Source organism: Humulus lupulus, chromosome 3 (genome assembly GCF_963169125.1).
Source record: "Humulus lupulus chromosome 3, drHumLupu1.1, whole genome shotgun sequence".
In the NCBI taxonomy this organism is placed as follows: Eukaryota; Viridiplantae; Streptophyta; class Magnoliopsida; order Rosales; family Cannabaceae; genus Humulus; species Humulus lupulus.
The window spans coordinates 267,589,480-267,609,167 of NC_084795.1; positions in this window are offsets into that span (position 1 = coordinate 267,589,480).

A 19,688-nucleotide genomic window follows, 5' to 3' on the forward strand; every position below is an offset into this window, starting at 1 on the left:
ATGTGAATTAACGGTGAAAATACATGATTATATGATATGCATGACTATATGATTATATGGATATGTGGAATGCATATTTATGAGTATTAGATAAGTATGCGGGTCCTGTCTAGTCTATAAAGGCATAATTGTAATTTTGGCCCGTTAGGGCATAAATGTGATTATTTGCGATAACTGTTGAGACCATATTATTATGTAGATATATTTATGTTTGCAGCATTCGACCCGAGACAATCCTGGGGAGCGGTTGAGCAAGGTAGTCACTGGTGGGAATAATCGGTGGTTAGTGGCACTTTGGTAACTTGGGTGACTATAGGTAACTCTTGAGGATAGTTGTTATAAGTGGGAATGTGGCATTCTTGCAAGAGGTTAAGGAAAAGTCTAGGCCTGCCCTTGAGGATTAGTTAGAGTCTAAGTTAGAGGGAAGGGCAATTGTGTCATATGGCTTTAGTAGTAGATAGGCTTTGGCTGAAGAAAGGTTTGATACGTTTCTCTCATTTTGGCTTATATATGGGTTATTTTTGGGAGCTCTAGAGAAAACCAGTAACCAAAAAGAAGAAAGACCTCTGATTTTGTGGGATCAAGTGGGGAATCAAACCAAAGAAGCTAGAGGGTGTTCTACATATTTGAGGTAAGGATTTTAAGTGGTTATTTTGTGGAATTCAGCCAAGAAATATTATGGTTTGAGAGCTGAGTTGTGTTTTGTCTTGTGGATTATTGGAGTGAAATTCAGCTTGGGAATCAAAGGATTTGGGCTTGGAGTTGATTTGAAAGAGGCTCAAGGACAATTTCTATTCAAGGTAAGGGTTCTATGCATTTTTTAAGTTATTAGCTGGTGTGGTTTAAGTTTTCTGGATTGTGGTTTAAGTTTTGTAAAGTTTGAAACCACTTTGTGATTCTGAGTTTGGAGGAGTGTTTGGGTGTGTTTCTGGTGTTCATAAGTTGTTATACTGTTTATATGAAGTTATAGGTCGAATTGGGGACTTGGGTGTGCTTAGGTATTGATTTGGAAGAATTTTGGCTCGAGAAAAATGCTGGGAAAAACCCAGTTTTCTGGGTTCGCGTATGACCGTCGCAGCCCTGTTCTTCCGTGTTGCGGCGCTAGGTTGAATCAGGTGGAGGGAACCACTCTGGGCGCCGCGACCCCCATAGGGTTGTGCCGTGGCGCTAGGCTAATTTCAAGAAAGGGGAAAATTGAGTTTTTAGGGTTTTGGCTCAGGGGGCTCGGGGGACGCTTCCGCTACCTTGTGTGGGGAAACAGGAGGCCCCGAGAGCACGGGATTGGTTCCAGAAGATGATTATGAATTGGTTAGTAATGAGAGTGTTATGTATGTGTTGTGACTAGGTTTTCGACGAGGCTCGGGTTAGAGGACTGTGCTCGGGAGTTCGATGCTCAAGAAGCTCGGGACACAAGTAAGAAAATTGCACCCGTTTATGTGGGTAAGATGGGACTAAGTGTTCCCTATATTCGTATGCACTGTTATATGATTGTGATTAACCATGTGAATATGTTGGGACTAAGGGCTCCCTATAATTGTATGAATGTCATGAGGTGGTGTTATGCCATGGGGACATGTGATACACGGCCTAAGAGTGCCAGAATCAATACTTGCGCATAGGGCGTGGCTCAGCCACTGGTAGCTGAGGACAACTTAATAATCACTGAGCTTGGTTTAAGCAGGTCGGAGTCAGTGGGTTGAACACTGGGCTTGGCCTAAGTGAGCCATAGACAGTGGATTAAATAGAGGGTGCGGCCTAAGGGTGTCAACCCTAGTTGTTGTTTGACATGTATATTGTTGTTAATTTGATGTATATGATATGTTCAATATCTGGAGACTAGATCATTGGTTATTGATTAATGTCTTGTAAATCATTTGGTTATGCTCTGTGATCTATTTGATTATCGATATTGATTGTGTTATGATGTTATAGTTTTCTTGCTGGACTTTGGCTCACGGGTGCTACGTGGTGCAGGTAAAGGCAAGGGTTTGATGAGTTGACCATGGGTTGGAGAGCTCTGGGGGCGAGGTGTACATTGTCAGCTACTCGGCCGCCACGGTCGAGGGATTGTACAGGGACGGAAACCTAAAACATGTATTTTTCCATTAGAGTGGCTTTATTATTTATAAGATTTGGAAATTCTGTAATTATGTTATTTAAACCCTGATTTGGGATCCCATGTGCCAAACATTTATTTTAATGAAAGTTATTCGTTTATAACCAAATTCTTTTAAACCTAACCTGTTTATGTCTCTAGATTCACATTTTTATTAAAATGACTTAATTAGCAAGTCTCGTACTATTTCAAACACACAGTGTAACGGTCTTGGTTATCCAAGGCGTTACAATCTTAATGCAGAGTTGATCTCTCTTTACCATGTATAAAAGATCAAGTTTGCAACATTTTAAAAATATTGGGTATATTTACCGCTAAAAAAATAGATATAAAAGTACAACACTTAAAAAATATTTGGTATATTTACCGCAATTTTTTTTTTACAAAAATACCTTTAAAATGTAAACTAACTCCAAAAATACATTAATACAACTTATTTACACATATATCGTGCCACCTCAACATGGTATACCAGATTTTGAAAAAAATTGAGAAATCTCGTTTCTCAAAATTTTTTGTTTTCTAGGTTGTAAAAAGTTACATTTTGGTTGCTTACGATACCAATAAGATATCGATTGGTTACTTTTTTATATAGAAGCTTTATTTTTAGATCACATTATTTTGAAAACATTTTTGTTACCTCCAAAACTTATTTATAGACATCTTATTGTACCAATTAGTTATTTTAAGGTTATATTATGGTATCTTATTATTTAAGATACATTTTGGTAACCTTCAAGGTTATTTCAGAAACTAATGAGTTGTCATATAGTATAATATGTTACAATATAGCTTATTAGTAAAAATTAATTTAGTATACTACACAGTAACGTTTAATTGAAAATTTATAATAGACTTTTTTAGTCACTCATATAATTTACATGTCTTATTATTTAAGATTTTTTTATGTTACATTCAAGTTTATTTTAGAAATTAATTAGTTATCATATAGTATAAAAAGTTACTCTTATACTTCCAAGTTACCATGAATAACTTATTAAAAAATGATGCTATTTAGTATGCTACATGGTTACTTTTATAAACGTTTTATTTTGGTTGCTTTTAAAATCATTTAAAATATCAATTGGTTACCTTTTGATATCTAACTAAATTTTTGGGTATGACATAAATTTAAAACAACCAACTATGACTTAATAAGTTACCAAAAAGAATATTCTTATGTGATATTTAAAAGTTACGAAACAATATCATAAAGAATCTATTTTAATAAAAGTTACTTAAAATGTTTATAAAATTGTTTTAAAGTAGTTTAGAATAACATATGATATATTTTTAGTTGATACCAATAAGATATCGTTTGTGTAGAAAATAATGTTTTACAACAATCTCACCCGCCCAAAACTAAGGAACTCTTAGTTTATTTTCGGCGACAAAAAAATCATCATGCAATACAGTCGACTACTGCTCCAACGTCTCATGAGTCTGACTCACAGACTACTTTTTGTTGGAAATGTGCCCTGAAAGCATATGTAGTAGACATTGTTTTTATGAAATAAATAAATGAATTGAATTTGTTATGCATATATTTTATGGACTATATTATTCTGTGATAATATTAAGTAAATATCAGGAAAATTCCTAAGTTCATATATGTGATCTCAAACACGTATTGGTACGGGAGGATTGTGTTTGAGATAAATGAACTTGAATAGTTCGCAGTAAAATAAAGTTATGAAATCTTTAGATTAATTACTGCAAGTACGGTCCACTAGTATTATGAATACATGTGATCTAGATCCAGATCACTAGTGTGGTAGGACACTTTAGTGGAGGTGCTTTATATATTAGAGAATATATAGAACTGGACCAAATATGTTTATTAATACTTAGTTAAATACCGTTTCGAAGTATTCATTAAATATATCAATTGATAATCATATACAAATAGATCTTAATCCTGAAGTTACTATAAACTCCTGTTTATGTTATATGAGTTATTTGATTCACCTGTTAGGGTCTGTCAGAATGATCAGGCTAGAAACTTTTGTTTTGGGAACTCATTAATGTAGATGGCTGGAGACGTAGTATACATATATGGAATCTGTAATGCCCCGGATTCCCTATTATGGTTAATGGCTAGATTAGTAGGCCGGGAGGGCCATAACTGCTTAATTATGTCATTTAATGTGTTTATGCATGTTTATGAGAATTATATTATAATATAATGTTAATTGTATGCATGTCGGTGATATATGTTGAGACCACATTATGATGTGGGTTTGTTCGAGTTATTCGACATGAGACGATCGTAGAATATTAAAGTAGCGGTTTAGTCATAACGGGATTAAGTGTCGGGACTTGGGTTGAGTCTCGAGGTGATTTTGATGATTAGAGCGTTACCGGGAGATAAAGGGTAACGGGATGTGAATTATTGGTATTTGAGAACATTGAGAATAGCGGGAATTGGAGAGCGTTAATTATGATTAACGAGTTAGGAGGAAAGTACCAAATATGCCCTTGGGAGTCTTTAGAAAGTATTAATTGACCTAGGGGTAAAATTGACATTTCACCCCTAGGATAGATATAACTCTTGATGGCTGAAGGAAGTAGTGGAAAAACAGAGTATGCAAAAGAGTTCTCCCGTACCTTCTTTTCTTCATTTTTCTTTGTGGTTTTTGAACCAATTTTGAGGATTTAAGCTTGGGAAGCAAGCCTTGGGAGTTTGGGAGTGTGTTCCACCATTGAAGACCATCATAAGCCGAGCCTTGGGTAAGTTTCTAACCATGGTTTTCTCTGGTTTGCCCTGTTTTGGTTTTGTTTTGCAGCTGAGATTACTAGGGTGAATTCATGGTTTTGTTGGGAGTTTTGGCTAGGGTTCCCATGCTTGTGATGTTTGGGGTGTGTTGGGATGTTTTTTGGGTTCATTTGGCATCAAGAATAGGATTTGGAAGCTTGGAAATCGAGTTAGAATCGAAGGAGTTGAAGAAGGTCGGTTCAGGGGAGATTGGGTCTGGAGGTAGCGCTACAGCGCCCACCTTAGGGCGCTATAGCGCTCCTCAGGAGGCTTTCTGGCGCTTGGGAGGTTCTGTGTCTAGCGTTGTGGCGCTAGGGGTTGAGCGCTGTAGCACTACCCTGTTTCTTCTAAGTCCCGTTTTAAGTGTTTTTAAGGGTTTTTGACTTGGGGTTTTAATCCTTAAGGCCCGGGATCGAATCTACTCACCGTGTGGGCATGTTTCGAGGTCCTAAGGGTGGTGCTTAGGTTAAGACCCTATTATTATGGATTCTCGTTAATGGAGGTTATAATTGGTTGTGATTAGGTAACCGCTAAGGAACTAAAAGATCGATCGTTCTCAGGAGTCTTCTTTATCGTACTTCTCGCTCGAACTTGAGGTAAGAAAACGGTGTATGAGTACAACTGCACCCTATATAGGTATATGGCATGCATGGTTTGATATTGAGGCATGTTGGCTGATATATGTGAACATGGATTGCATATTAAATGCTAATGAATGCTGACTACCTGTTTAAGACACTAACTAGTCAGGGACCGACTCTAAAGTCGATGATCACGCATTGAATGGCCCTATGGCATTAATGCGGGACCGGCCCTAAGGTCGAAGAACTTATAAGCGCTTGCCTGGTCTACGACCAGATGTCTATAGCCAAGGTATACGACCCCGGTGACCGTTAGTCACGTGGCTAAGGGACGTTGTCCATAGCTTCGACTCTAGAGTCGTGAGGAAGGTTATGTTGGTGACTAATCACCATGCACCTGTCCTGGTCGAACATATGAAAGAATCACCTAACCGTTAAGCCCTGGTGACCCTATCGTCACATGGCTGGAGGCCTTTTTGCTGGTTTTTCACCTTAACCTGATATTAACATTTAGATCACGTTTTTAACCAAAGGACTCGGGTAGCGGGTCAAATTTCCGGTTCACCGTAACTGTTCTGGGGTAACCAGGGCGTTACAGAAACTATGCCTTCTCGCAAGAGATTGAATGATGGTTCTCTTAAGGGTTGACTTTTGGGACTGAAAGGTTATTGAGCTCAAATTCATAATTTAGTTCTGAATTAACCTTCACTAGTAGAGTCAATGGTACTTAAGGAAACAAGAGATAATTAAAAGGGTAAAATGGTAATTTTATTCCCGATTAATTATAAACCATTATTAGAGGGTCAAGTTGTATGAAATGATTATATCAATGGACGCTTAATGATTATAAAGTACTCAGTAAATGAAATGTCTATAATTACAATAGTGCAGTCTCATATTTATAGTGGAATAATCATGAGATTAATAAATTAAGATTATTTAATTAAAGAGTTTAATTAATAATCTCAAATTTATTGGAGCTTGGAATTATAGGTCCATAGGTCCCCATAGCGGCTCTATTAACACTGTTCAAAGTAAGAGTTGATATGAAGGGAAAATAGTTTAAAGACATATTTAAGAAGAAATTTGTTCTTCAGGCCAAATATGCAATTATATGATAATAGTGATTAATTAATTAATTACAAATTAGTTGTAGTTAACAAAATTAATTATTGTATAATTTTCGAAATTATATTAAATAATTAAAGTAATTTCGAAATTTAATTAAATAATTAATTAATTATAATTTTCAAAATTATAATAAATTAAATATTTATTTTTCAAAAATTTTGGATTTAATTAATTGGTAGAATTAATTAAATATTTTTATTTGAGTGTGAGATAATAATCTGATAAGTTCAAATTGGATTTGAATTTAAAAGATTAATATTTATTCAAATAATTAATTATATTTGATAATTAATTAAAAAGATAATTAATTCAAATTTGAATTAGTTATCAAGTTGTTGGATCTTATCTGACAAAACAGTTTGAATAAATAATTAAATAAAAATTGAAAAAACAACATTCCTAAAATTAGGGAGGCTACACGTGCACACACAGTCCATGACTGTGTGTGGCGTGTAGGGCAATTTTCAGGGATTAGATTTCCATTTTTATTTATTTAATTAATTAATTAATGGATAATTCAAAAATTGGTTTTTAGAGTTTTTCATTAATAGAATAATTAATTAATTAAAAAGTAAATTGTAAAATGGTTACATATTTATTTTTTAAATTTTGAATATTTTCTTTTAAGTATGACTAATCAGAAAAATATTAAGTGGTGTGAGACAACTCTGAACATTCGCTCTGTGAAAAAAATAAAACGATAGTTTTCTCTCCCTGAAAATATAGAACCAATTCTCAGGTCTATTCTCTTGATCTCATGTGTTGAGTACATCAAGTAGAATCACAAATAAACTATCATTCATTCTCTAAGTGCCCACACATTTCTTGAGGTGTAGAGAACGCTTTGGAAGATCTTGGTGTGAGTACGTGGGAGCGGCTTGGATAGGAAGTTTGTTCTAAATACGAAAAGATAGCAAGGATACTTGATAGGCTTCAAGAGGTATGAATTCTATCATTATCTTGTTTATGATTAATGTATGTATATTAATGGATCCGCATATTTAATGGTAGTTTAAATATGTTACAAAATTTTTGTTGTACACTGGGTCAACCACACCACCATTCCGCTGCGTATTAGGAAACTCGCTCCTAACACTTTTGATGTAGGTAATCATTTTTCTAATGTTATTTTACCTACTGATGTTCCTAATATTGAGTCTTCCAGTATGGTGGAACCCGAATCTGAGTTACCAATTGCCAAAAGAAAGGGAGTTTGAAGTTGCACTCAACATCCAATGTCGAGATATGTTTGTTATAGTAGACTAACTTCACACTATAAAACTTATAGCAAAAGTCGAGCAAGTGGTGGTTCCCAAGAATATTACTGTGGCTCTCTCACAGAAGGGATATAATAAGGCAGTGTATCCAGAAATTGAGGCATTGGAAGCCAACACTACATGGACAATAATCAATAGGCCTAGAAATAAACATGTGGTGGGCATTAAGTGGGTGCTTACAGTTAAACACAAGGTTGATGGAGCAATAGACCGATACAAAGCAACACTAGTTGCAAAAGGGTTCACTCAGACATATGGTGTAGACTACAATGAGACATTTGCTTCTGTCACCAAATTAAACACAGTATTGGTTCTCCTATCAATTGATGCCAATCTTGATTGGCCCTTACAACAACTAGACATAAAAAAAATGCTTTCCTTAATGGACATTTGGAAGAAGAAGAAGAAGGAAGATATGGAGCAGAGAGTATCTGTCATCTGAAAAAATCTCTCTATGGCCTAAAGCAATCCCCAAGAGCGTGGTTTGAAAGATTTAATCAGGTGATAAGAAATCATGGATATAAACATGCTCAGTCAGATCACACCTTGTTCTTCAAACACTCACAAAAGGGTAAGGTTACTATCCTCGTCGTCTATGTTGATGACATGATAATAACAGGCGATGATTGTAGAGAACAAGAAATACTGAAAGGTGTGCTAGCCCAAGAGTTTGAAGTAAAAGATCTTGGACTGATGAAGTACCTTCTCGGAACGGAGGTTGCAAGAACGAAACAAGGTATTTCAATATCTCAGAGAAAATATATTCTCGATATTTTCAAAGAAGTTGGAATGAGTGGTTGTAAACTAGTGGCGACACCGATTGAACCGAAAGGCAAGTACAAACAGGTGACAAAAGAAAACACTGTTGAAAAATGGTTGTATCAACGGTTAGTAGGCAAACTGATCTATCTATCTCACATGAGACCTGACATTGCGTTTGATGTGAGCTTAGTTAGTCAATATATGCACAATCATTTAGAAGAACACTTGGAAGTTGTGTACAGAATCCTGCGCTATTTGAAGAAAACACTAGGGACTGAATTATTGTTCAAGAAGAACGAAGAAAGAGGTGTTGAGGCCTTTATAGATGCGAATTGGGCATGATCAATTGAGGATAGAAGGTCAACTACTGGGTATTGTACTAAATTTTGGGGGAACTTAGTGACTTGGAGAAGTAAGAAGCAACCGGTAGTAGCTCGAAGTAGTGTCGAAGTAGAACTTAGAGCTCTCACTCAGGGAGTATGTGAATTGATCTGGATCAAGTGCATACTTGAAGAGTTAAAACTCCAAAGAGCTGAGCCTCTGAAGCTGTATAGTGATAGCAAATCAACAATTAGCATAGCATATAATCCAGTTCATCACGACAGAACCAAGCATGTAGAAATGGACAAACACTTCATTAAAGAAAAAATTGATGGAAGGGAATTATATGTTGTTTACATTCACAGCAAGCAACAATAGGCAGATATACTGACTAAGGGTTCATCTAAAGAAAATTTTAATGAGTTAGTTTGCAAGCTTGACATGTGGAATCTCTATGCACCATCTTGAGGGAGGGTGTAGGAAATAATGTTATTATTATTATTATTATTATTATTATTATTATTATTATTATTATTACACGGTATCCCTTTTAGAACGGGAAACCAAGTTGTATATAATATTTAGTTTCTATATTTAGCTAATTATAGGCTGATTTATTTCTTACTAGAATTTTTGTATTTATGTTAAGATATTTTGTATTCATTATAAAAAATTATCACTCTTTGTACAATGCCTATTTAAAGGCATAGCTTTCATTCAATAAAATATAGAAGTCTAATTTCCACAGTTTGGTTACTATTTTTTATAAAAAAATCTTTATTTTAAAATGGAAATATCATGATTATAGGGGTGTTCATATAAACCGCAAACCGCGTTTTGGCACCCAAAGCGCGAAAAATCATGACCGATGAAACCGCTTCTAACGTTCAACTTTAAATGGTTCGGTCACAATTATCAACTCTCTAAAACCAACTAAATCGGATCGGACCGTGAGTTTTTCTAAAAATAAATTTTTAGAAATAAGGGTGCAAGAGTTTGAACCCTTAGCCTTGAGATAATAGAAAGCTTATCCAACCATCCAAGCCAAGCAATTTAATTATTAAGAATATGTTGTCAGTAATATTATAATACATGCACAAGTTTTCAAAACTAAAAAAGAGAATTGTAAAGTCTCACATTAATAAGCTTCTTGTAGACTTTTTATAGTCTTAAAAGTAAAGTTAAAATTATTATTATTTTTAAAAATAATTATTTTATAATAAAAAAATTAACTTTAATATTTTGTTTATAGGTTATTGTTGATCCTCGTTTTGGTCAACTGACATGGAGTCAAATGCTTGATGTGATGGAAAGTGTTGAAATAGATCTAATGGAAAAAACAGTAAACGACACAACAAATTATAGTGGTTCGGCCCCACGAATTGGTAATGACCTACGTCCACTTAAGCTATTATGAATATTAATTCTCAAAGGAGTGATCAAAGAACTAGGGTTCTCTGAGTTTCACAAGCCTTAGAGGGATGAATAATACAATCAGACGATAATCGCTCTAATTCTCTTGTAAAACATAAACTTAAATCAGCCAAAAGTCCCATCCTTGAGCTATTTCTTCTCTATTTATAGGGTCAAGGAGGATTACATAAATTTGTTACAGATATTCTTTCCTAAATAATCGGATACTTAGGAATTATGGGAGATAATCTCGGATATGATTATAAATGTACAAGATCTTCTCAAAACATACGAAGTATACGACCAAGTTGGTCGTATATAAAACCCAGATGTTATGCCAGGGGAATCTCCCTGATCGATATTCGAACAACACCTTTGCCAGGTGTCAGCCACGTGTTACAAATGTATGCCACGTCATCCACGCCTACTCTTTGGATAACAGTTATAACTGAACCAAATCGTTTATTTATGGTTTGATTTTTACTTTTAATGGTTTGGTTTTGTTTTCAATTTTGACAAAACCACAGAGCGATTTTGTTTCAAAATTATTCTAAATCGCACCAAACCAAATTGTGTACAACCCTACATAATTAGTACCCTATGTGCTATATCAAAATGTCAATTTCGTACCTTGTAATAACAATAATACTTAATTAGAGCATCTCCAATGGAGTGCTATATTGGTGATGCATTGACAAAATATAGCTCACTTTAAAAAAATACATGCTCCAATGGTGTGCCAAAAATTGTGTCAAATTTGGTACATGCTAAAAGTTATGCCAAACATGTGCCAAATTCGACACACAATATAGTATGATGTATATTTTACATCACCATAAATATTACACTTTTTTATTTACATTTACGTCATTCTCATTATTTTAGTATTATATTTATCTATTAGCATTAAATGATATATTTTATCTTATTATTATTATTTTCAATAAATATCAAATGAACATTAATAAAGATTGATTTTTGCATCAACTTTTACAATTGTACATTGGAACATAGTGCTAAAAAATTTGTCGATTGTCTTACATATTGATTTTTGTGCCAAATATAGTACAATATTTATATCTCTCATTGAAGATGGTCTTAGTACCCTATATTATGAAATTAGTAAAAAATGGTACATTTTCATGAAAAGAAAATTTGTTACGACCAAATTTCCCTCTGTTGTAATGAAATAATGATTTTTTTCTTTTTTTTTTGGTAACCAGATTAAAAATATTTTCGAGAATAATAAAATCAATACTTAAATTAAAAACTTTAATTAACATTTATTAACTAAAAAAACTAATTTTAAGACCATTTTCTCATTTGATCTTTACTATTCTTCTTCGTGCTTAAGTCTGAAACTTTCTTTCTTTGTCTGGTGTGGCTTGTGTTGCTTATGGTATGCTTGCATCTTCGGGTATATTTTGAATAATTGTAGTAATATACAATCACAAACACATCTAAGTCTTTGGCTATATCAATTATACAAAATCCAGAGACATCTACAACATTGCAATAGGGGGTGTTTGGTATGAGATTTGAGTTTGTGGGAGTAGAGTTAGGGGGAACTAGGGTACCGCTAGGGCTTGGAACAGGATCGTGCTTGGGGGTCATGGTTAACTAACTTGTGCTTGGACCAGAGGTAAGAAAACTGCACCCACTACATAAAATATGTAATTCAAGCTTGGCCCGATTGTTAAATATAGATTGATTAGGCCTCGGGCCCCTGTGAATGAGCATGATTATGATTATGTATGTGATTTCTTGATTAAGCATGCGAGAATACTCTGTATGTGGATAACTATTGAATGATGTATGCTTGTTTACATTATCTGATTGAAAAGCATTGACTTATAAGTCAAGGGCGGCAATAACGCGCTGAGCTCTGGTCGATATGGTTAGGCCTGATAAGGAGCGTATTATACGCTTGACCGACCCTATGGTCATTGGAAAACTAAAATGTAACGCCCTGGGTAGCCAAGACCATTACACTATGTGTTTATAAAGGTGCAAGACTCACTAACCAAGTCAGTTAGTTAAAAAAAGTGTCACTAAAACCATTATTAAACTAGGGTTAAAAGATTTTGGTCATAAATGATACATTTCATTTAAATAAATATTTCATACATGGGCTCCCAAAAGAAATAGAGTTTAAATGACAGTTTACAAAATTTCAGGGTTATATACAACTACAAGCCACTCTAAGGGAAAAATAGACATTTAAGGTTCTCATGTTCCTGTCCATCCCTCGATCGTGGCGGCCGAGGGACAGTTTACAAAATTTCAGGGTTATATACAACTACAAGCCACTCTAAGGGCAAAATAGACATTTAAGGTTCTCATGTTCCTGTCAATCCCTCGATCGTGGCGGCCGAGCAGCTGACTATGTACATTCCACCTCGATAGCTCTCCAAATCAAGGTTGATCAAGCTTACCCTTGCCTTTACCTGCACCACGTAGCACCCATGAGCCAAGACCCAACAAGAAAACCATAATATCATAGCATGATCAATAACAATAACCAAATAATTCATTAAGCATAATCATATACTCAACAATCCATGGCATTCACATAATCAGTAAATCCACAGTCTAATATTCAGATATTCAGCATATCAAATTCATCAAATTAACATCAATAACCAAGTCATATAATAACCAGGGTCGACGCCCTTAGGTCGCACCCTCTGTTTACCCCACTGACTTCGGTCCGCTTAAACCGAGCTCAGTGAATATTAAGTTGTCCTCGGCTACCAGTGGCTGAGTCGCGTCCTGTGCGCCAATCCTCATCCAAAACTTCAATTCAATCTTCAATATCAAAAACCCAAAAACACTTAAAACCCAGCCAAAAACTACAGAATAAAACAACTAAAATCATAATTCAATACTTACCTCAACTTCTATCTGAACCACCAAATTGTTAATGAATTAATCCCCAAGATTCCAGCTCAAATCCTTGAGTTTCTAGCCCAAATTCCTTTGGTTTCCACAAGTTAGCTTGAGAGAGATTTTGAGAAAGATATGAGTGAGCTGAGAGAAAGAGGTGGGTCGGTTTAGGCAGCTTCTACTTATTCCTTTGTTTTGTTTTATCTTACTTAAGTTAATCCCGAGGCTTGGGGTACCAAAAACGTCCCCAAGGAAAAAATAGTAAATCTCCCCAATATTCCCTCCTAAACTATCTAACTTCAAATATATCTCAAATTATTTATTTTCACAACCCGATAACCCAAATAAATATCTGATACCCAAAATACCCATTGACTCGCCCCGAGTCAAGTATTGGGTCCCGTTGTGACTTTCCCGCTAACTGGCTCCCTAGGATCGCCTCAAGCCGCATGATGCAAATATATATCCACATAATAATGTGGTCTTCACAATTATAACATATAATCACATTTATGCCCTCAACGGGCCAAAATTACAAATATGCCCCATTAAGCTAAACAGGGCTTACATGCATACCAATACCCATAAACATGCATTTCATAAATCCACATAATCATATAAGCATGCTTATCACAGAATCATGCATTAAATCATTTAAATCACACATAAACCGATTATGCCCTCCCGACATACTAATCAAGGCTCTTAAGCCTTATTAGTGATTTTTGGGTCATTACATAAAGTGTCAAGTATGTTGGGCCAGCTTTAAGGCTGGTTATACAGAGGATAGGGCAATGGGCCCTGGGGTGACTCTATAGTCCTATATCCTAGGGCAACGGGCCCCGGTGTGACTTATTAGTCATTTATTTAGGGCATCGGCCCCACAGTTACTCTATGGTCACGTATTTAGGGCAACGTGCCCCGGTATGACTTATTAGTCACTTATCTGAATAGAATGCATGCATGAGTAGGGTTATTATTGCTATGCATGCTTATTATGATTTTGTGATATGTTATTAACTACTTATTAGTATGTTTAAGTTTTCTTGCTAAGCCTTGGCTCACGGGTGCTACGTGGTGCAGGTAAGGGGAAACTGGATCAGCCATGAGTTGGAAAGCTTCGGTGGCAACGTGTACATATGTGGCTGCTGGACCACCATGGCCGAGGTTTCTCAGAGGAACTAGGGTCAAACCCTATTTTGCTGCCCAAGTCGGATAACTCTACAAAATAGAGTTATTTTACTATTTTTTATGTGCTTATTGTTGCTTAATTCTTGGTTTTTAAGTAATTTTGAGTTTATTAGGTTTATTTTAATTTTATAGATTTTTGTGTATTTTTATAATTATTTTGGTGTAAAATGTTGTAGTTAATTATTTGAATTATTGTTGTTTAGTTTGAGGTAAAAAAAATGTTGTATTATTGAACTTAAATGTTAAATATAAATTAAGTTATAATTAATATTTTCAAAGAATTAAATTGATTTATTTTATAGTTGAAAATATTTTATTATGATTTCTTTTATATTTTTTTTGTAGAAAATAATGTTGCATTTTGGTACTTTGGAAATAAGAGAAAGACAAGAATTAAAGGTGATTTTTTTTGGAGAATGTGGCATTTTTCAAAAGCACCTTCAGCTCCACTCGGCAAAGCCGTTTGCTCCTCCAAAGCCAAGCGGCCCATCACCTCCCTGCCAAGCCCCACGCCTGCCAGACCACAGCCATTCGGGCCTCCCAATCAACCTCCAGCCAGCTCCAACGAAGCCACACACCAACACCTCCTTGCACATCTGAAGCTCCCTGATGCACCCCGCCTGCCTCTCACCACCTCTTGGGCCTGCCAGCATCAATCCAGCCCACAGCAAGCCCAACAACTAGGGGTGCACACGGGTCGGGTTTTCGGGTTTTACAGGTTTTGGGTTGAGAAAAATGGTACCGAAACCGATTCGAAATTTTCGGGTTTTATTCGGGTTCGGGTTTGATTCGGGTTGGGCTGGGCCATTTGTGTTTTGGGCTGAAAAGCCAAATTTTGCAAAAATACCATTTTTTTTCTTCAGATTTTGGGTTTGATTTTGGGTTGGACTGGGCCAATTGGGTTTTGGGCCGAAAAGCCCAAATTTGCAAAAATACCATTTTTTTACACTTTGTTTTCAAAAATACCATTTTTTTGGATTTCGGGTTTGAACCCGAACCCGAGTTTTAACAAACTTCAAACCCGAACCCGACTCGACTTTTGTCGGGTTCAGGTTGGATTTAACCCGAATCCGACAGGTTTTCGGGTTGCGGGTCGGGCGGTTTTGCGGGTTTTTCGGGTCAAATATTCACCCCTACCAACAACTGCCTCAGCTCCCCCAGCCAGGCCCGAAGCACCAGCTGCCCCAGCCCATTTCCCCAGGCCCGAATTCCTCCTCAGCCAAGCCTGCCCAATGCCTCCCACGCCTCTAGCAGTGTTCAACCCACAACCCATTCTTCCCAGCCACCTTACCCAGTCGTACACCACCCATTTCTTGAGCCCATCAAATACACTAATTGTCTCCTTTGCCAAAAATACCCATTTTTTTACCCAAACTTTTCTACACATTTTATCCCAAAACATCATCATTACACCATATAATTTACCCCTATTTGCCATATTATTATTAATTTAATTAATTTAAATTGATTATTTTAATACACTTTTTTTGGCTATATATAAGGGAGTTTAGTGCTTAATTTTGAGGGGAGGTTACACTACACACTTACCACATTTCAAAACCTCTCTATTCTCTTCATCTTCTTCTTCTTTTTTGTCATTTTTCTATGAGCTTTTAGAGGAAAAATTTGGGGGTTCATCCTCCAAATTTTCCTATTTATGTTTGTAATTTTTTTGTTTGTATTTTCTATTCTAGTTATGAGTTTCTAATCTTTTTAAGATTATTAAGGTGATGATGAAACAATATGTAACTAGATAGTGTTTATTTTGTATGTTGATTTCCCATATTGTGCAATAAAGTTTATGGATTTTCTTCTTCAAATATTTTCTTTCATCTTAAATATATTGTATTTTGGATTGTTAGAACATATTTACACTTTGTTCTTCATTAGTGCAAAAACATAATATTCTTTGTGTAAGATGTGTCATTAAATTGTACACATCCAATGCTTAGAACAAAAATATTATGTTTTGCCTTATAAATAATGTTTATTGATTTATTTGTTATTTCATTAGATTGATTTACACTAAATGCTTTGAAATTATAATTTTAAAAGTGAAGATAGATCCTATATTTTTATAAAAACTTGTGCTTAAATAGAATATCTAATTTGAATAAGTAATGGTTTGATTAATTTCTATTATTTCTAAAACTTGGAAATCAATGTACTTATAAATATTATTGAACTTATATTTTGTGGATTCTATTATCTTAATAATCGTTCTTCTACCATCTTGTTTACAATTATTAATTTAAGTATATATATTTGTCTTTAATATATTTATTATTATCTTTTATTTTATTTTCTTGTCACAAATTCTCATCAATCTTTGGAGCTAGGTTAGAATTTATTAATTTTGATTTAAAATAGTTATCTTTTTTATTTTAGACAACTCCTTTGGGTTCGACATCCTTGCTTACATGGTCACTATTCTATATGAACGATTCGTGCGCTTGCGATTTATAAATATTTAAAACATACCCGTTTTGGGTCCATCAAGTCGGTTGGTTTGTACCTTTTGAACTGTAATTAGCCTTTTTAAACATTATTTTGGGATCGCATGTACGAATGTAACCATTTTAATGAAATGGATATTTCTTTTGACCAAATTTTTTAACCTCAAACCGTTAATCACGTTTAGTTACACATTTATGGCCAAGAGACTCATTTGGAGAGTCTATCACTATTTAAAACACACAATGTAATGGTCTTGGCTATCTGGGGCGTTACAGATAAAATATCACAAGAAGAGTAAAAAAGACTACCTTGCTCTTAAGGCAAACAGGCTAAGGCATATGATCGGGTGGATTGGAGCTTTTTGTGTGGGGTGATGGAGAAATTGGGGTTTGATAAGAACTGGATTAAGTTGATACAGAAGTGTATATCATCTATTCGATATTCCATTAATATTAACGGAGCCTTGGTGGGGAATATTGTGCCTTCTCGCGGTCTGCACCAGGGGGATCCCTTATCCCATTTCTTATTCCTTTTGCGTGCTGAAGGGCTTTCCTACCTTGTAAAGGCCGACCTTAGTGTGGGACAGATTTCAAGACTGAAGTGTGGTAGAAATGGCCCTATCGTATCACATCTACTATTCGCCGATGACAACTTCTTTTTCTTGGAGGCTTCTTTGGAAAAGTGTCAAAGGGTCAAGGATATCATTGCTTGTTATGAGAATGCATCGGGGTAACTTGTGAATATTTCCAAATCTACAGTTCATTTTTCTCCCAACTTAAATATAAGTTTTGTGACTCTTTGGCAGCGGAGCTTGGGGTGCCTTTGGTTCCTTATCTTGATAAATATCCGGGGCTGCCTTGCTTTGAGGGTAGGAGTAAGAGTCATCTCTTCTAATCTATTAAAGATGGATTGTGGAGTAGATTATTTGGTTGGAAGTCGAAATTATTCTTGGCAGGGGGAAAGGAAGTACTTTTAAAGTCTATTATACAAGCAATCCCCACTTATGTGATGAATTTATTTAAGCTGCCTGTGTCGTTGATTAATGAACTCCACAAGCTTTGTGCTAGGTTTTGGTGGGGGTGATGAAAAAACAAGGAAAGTACATTGGTGCACTTGGGATAGATTGTATTGGCGCAAAAATGATGGAGGGTTGGGCTTCAGAAACCTTTTTATCTTTAATTAGGCTCTTCTGAAGAAACAAGCAGCGCAAATTTATAATTCTCCTCACTCACTTGCTAGCAAGGTTATGAAAGGACTCTACTTCAATAATTCCTCGTTTCTTGATGCAAAGGTTACCCAACGTGATTCATATCTATGGAAAAATGTTTTGTGGGTGAAAGAGTTATTCCTGGGCGGAGCTAGATGGCTGGTGAGCAATGGCGCATCGATTAATATAGAATTGGATTATTGGATTCCAACAAAATGGTAGGGAAGGCGACATCGTTTCATGGTGATAGTACTTTGGTGAAGGTGAGCTCATTAAAAGGGAATGCGGGGGAATGGAATGTTGGGCTTGTTCATACGTCTTTTGGTCTTGGGGAAGCTCGGGCTGTCTTGTCCTTACCATGCCCCTTAAGGTTAGGATGGATCACCTCATTCGGCATTATAATGCTTCAGGACTATACACCGTTAAAAGTGGGTACTAGAGTAAGGTTCGAAGCTTAGGCTATGGTCAATCATGCTCGTCCGAAAGGCAGTCGGGATGGTGGAAGTATCTTTGGTCCCTCTGTTTGCCTCCAAAGTTCAAAAGCTTTCGCTGGAAAGCATCGTGCCATTTTCTTCCGACCAATGCCAACCTTGCACACCATGGAGTCCAAACTGATCAGGTATGTCTTGTTGGTATTAAAAGAGCAAATCAAAGATACACAGCGGAGAAATGACAATTTTTAATAATTATTAATACCCGAAAAGATCATACATACATATATATATTAAATCACATACAATCAAATTAGAGATTACACCTTGTAGCCTTTCAAGTGTCCTCGAATCTTTTTGTATAAAATCAACGATCTTCCTTTCCAAGTTATGAAGACGCACACCTTGATCTTTTAGACCAATCCTCAAACACACAAGGACGTGTGTGGGCATGTAGGATTCAAAATGTTGATTTATGACTCTCTAGATGTACTCAACACATGAGATCTAAAGATGTTTGATAGAGAGAAGATGAATTGAATAGTTTTCAGGTTTAGGAAAACTATCGCTTTTGTTTATGAGAGAGAGTCTGTGTTGTTGACAATAATCTTCTTTTTAGGTTTATAAAGATAATTAACTTATTTAATTAATCTTTATTTTATTAAAATAAAACTAATCAATTATAACTTTATTTAATTATTTAATTTAAATCATATTTAAAAAATAATTAAATAACAAATTATTTGAAATTCAAAATTCAAATCTCAGGAATAGGAAATATCCCTGTGTGGCGCCACTCACTATGCAATACAGAGTAGCGTGAGCCACGATAGGTTTTCCCTAATTTTCTCATTTATTTATGTAATTAATATTTAAGACAATATATTTATGTAACGCCCAAGATAACCAAGACTGATACACTGCGTAGTTGAAATAATGCAAGACTTGTTAATCAAGTCATTTGAATAAAAATGTGATCCTAGGGTCAACCATCAAATTAGGGTTAAAAGATTTTGAACGTAAACGATTAGTTTTCATTAAAACAGATGTTTAAGACATGGGATCCCAGAAACATGGTACAAGTGATAGTTACAATTGTCAACAGTTTTAATACAAACAACAACCACTATAATGGCAAAATACAAGTTTTAGACAAGTCC